This window comes from Olea europaea, chromosome 4 (genome assembly GCF_002742605.1).
Source record: "Olea europaea var. sylvestris chromosome 4, O_europaea_v1, whole genome shotgun sequence".
NCBI lineage: Eukaryota > Viridiplantae > Streptophyta > Magnoliopsida > Lamiales > Oleaceae > Olea > Olea europaea.
The window spans coordinates 5,407,040-5,410,251 of record NC_036240.1 but is presented as its reverse complement, the minus strand read 5'-3'; positions in this window follow the sequence as shown (position 1 = coordinate 5,410,251).

Below are 3,212 nucleotides of genomic sequence, written 5' to 3'. Positions count from 1 at the left end.
AAAAAAAAAACTAATAAAGCAAGTTTACTGAAGATGAAAGAGATGAAGGAAATAATTCAGCTGTTTAGGAATTGGAAAAAAGTGTCTAGGCGTGAAACGAGACGTTTTGCCCGAGCTTCAAGCCTAGTTGGTGCCTAGGCAAGCTTTTTAGAACACTGGTGAAAAGTAGCACCCGTATCTGCCTACCATTCCATGAGATTTCCAATGTTGTTGCATTCCAAAATAATAGTTGACAAATTTCTATCTAATATTCCATCAAATAATGTATCCGATTGGGTGACATTTGCTTGGACTTGCTTTCTTGGTTTGCGATGTTCATTTGAGTGATGTCCGACCCTTTCACAATTATAGCAATTGCCTCGAACTTCTTTGCATTCTTATTGTTTTCTGTTTGAAGAATTCCTTGGAATGCTTTCTTTTTTTTTCTTTTTTATCTTTGCATTGGTTTCTACCACATTTTGTCTTTACTTGTGGCATTTGGCTTCTAATTCGTTTGTCCAACTTTCTGTTATATTCTTCAATTCTGAACCGGACTATGAGTTGTTCAATTACTATCTTCTTGCGTTTGTGCTCAAGATAGTTCTTGATGCCCTTTCACATGGGTGGAAGTTTCTCGATAATTGCAGCCATTTGAAAAGTTTCACCTAGAGACATGTTATCAACATGGATGTCATGTAGATGAATCTGTAATATTTGTACTTCATTGATCATTGTTCCAAGAACTTTCCAATGATGAACTTCTTTATTCTAACGTCTTTAGTCTTATATTTCTTCTCCAAGGATTCCCATATCTTCTTAGCAGATTTCATGGAACTATACACATTGTATAGTGTGATGTCCAAACCATTCAAGTGTAATTATTGCATAAGAATTGTGACTTTTTCAAGCATCCAATGCAATCAACGATGCCCCAGTGTTTTCAGCTTCTTGCACGATGGGAGCATCTTCATCCAGAAATTTTGCCAAGTTAAGGTTCATTAGATAGAAGAACATTTTTTGTTACCATCGTTTGAAATCAACCCCGCTAAACTTTTCGATTTCTCTCCATGTAGCATGGAAGTTGGATAGATGATAGTAGGGAGAACCATAACCAGGGGAACAACAATCGAAGTAGCATCGGCATTTCCAAACAAAAAATAATAATAATAATAAATCATAATTCAAGTTTTAAGTAGATCAAGAGAGTAGAAATTTAAATTTAACCGAATAAACCAGATAATTAAATGAAGAAATCATTTTAAAAATTCATCTTAAAATTGTTAAAAAAATAGTGATGAAGTGATTTCTTTATTGCAAGAAATAAATGATAATACTTACTTACCTGAAAATTGAATAAAATCCGAAATAAAAACAAAATTAGAATGCAAGAAGATCGAGGTAAGAGTAGACTTTTTGTCCTTAAAATGAATTTGCCCTTCACAGTTGCCGATGGTGGATTGGCAATCATCTCCCAAGATACATTGATCAATTCTTGTGATGGTAGCACTTTAAATCACAAGAAACAGCAAATCAAACGAAGTTTTTTACTCCTTTTTGTATGAAATTAAAAAACTATTTTGATGCAGAAAATTTGCTATGAATTTGATGTTAATGTATGCAATGACTGCATAGAATTGGAGTGAATGAAATCATAGTAGAGAGGTCCAATTTATAGGGGTTGAATGGTTGCAATAGGAAAGACAAAACCCAAAAATCAACTTGTTCACGAAAGGTTGCATAGGGTCATTGACCACTCACTGACCGCTAGCCTCACCGCTCAAGAAATTTTTTTAGTAACTAGATCGCTTGCTATGCATGAAGTGGGTGCTCGAGCAGCCGTTTAGGTTTTTGAATTTCCTTTTAAATATTGCAAAAATCATGTTTATCAACCCTACTTCTTTCACTAATTTCTCATTCATTCGAAGATAATTTTTGACTTACAAATATACCAAACTTTTCAAATCGAGGAATAGAACGTATTCAGCTCATTTCTCACCAAATTCGAGTAGCTGGATCCATCCAAATATTTGGTCAAAAATTGATCAAAATCATCTTTGTATTAACTATTTTCCAACAAAATTGAGATACCAATTTTATGGAGGTTTATAAAATATATAACAGATTCTTTTTGTCATTGCTTATCTCTTTACATCATCATCTTTCAATCTCGACGGAATCAGCTCTGTTTTGTTTCATACTAATTTTAATTTCTTCCATGTGATGATGTTTGTTGTCTTTGTGGTTTCATTTTACCCTGTTTTCTTTAGCGCCCCCACCCCATAAGGGGGAGAAACCCCCAAAAATAAAAAAAATAAAAAATAAAAATATCTGGCAGCTCGGTCTAACATCATTTTGTGACATTTCATTATATATCTAAATTTTTTTTTTTTTTTTTTTTTTGAAACTTCTGACACCGAGCATTGTGCTCTTTTGTTGGGAAACATAAAAATGGTACATTTTTGTTTTTCTTGCTTTTGAAGCATCGTGAAGACCATTTCCTTGCTGAATATTTTGAAAGGTTTGCTATTTACACGTTATTTCTCGTCAGCAACGTCAATTTATAACCAAGAAAAAAGTGACATTGAAGATTTTTTTTTTCTATATTTGCATATATGTAAATAGAAAAAAATGCCTACAATCGATGTTTGCTGCTTGCATAGTAGAAATTATAAGTTGTTCTGAAATCTGAACCAAAAACGATTTTATGCTTTGTATGGAAGAACTAAAGTATGTTTGGAAAACCAAGTAACAGTAGATATTTTTATTATGCTGGCTTATTGAGAAGTGAAACCAGGCCAAATTTCACTGTTACCAAGGATAAATTAAGTTGTACTTGCTGTTATAAAACAAATACAACCCATCTGATCTTACACTCCAATTGCACCCTGAATCATTAACTGGACAATGATCGAAATCTCTGAAGAAATTATACACATTAAAATGCCCTTTCTTACTTCCTGCACTCATGTCACACTCCGCACGACCACTTCTTCTATCGACATTAAAATTGTCTATAAATTCCCAAGTGCTTTTTGGCTTTAGAGTCCGTGTGCCGATCTCCGTGATGATGCTCATACCAACAACCCGGCAATGGGCAGTTAATGGTCCTGCCATCTGATTGTCTATTGTTATCTTAATCGGAAGTATACGATCAGTTGGTGTGGCCGAATTGATCAAGAGCAAGAAAAATATAAGAAAATAAAGGTTGTAGAATGCCATTTTTTTTTTTTTTT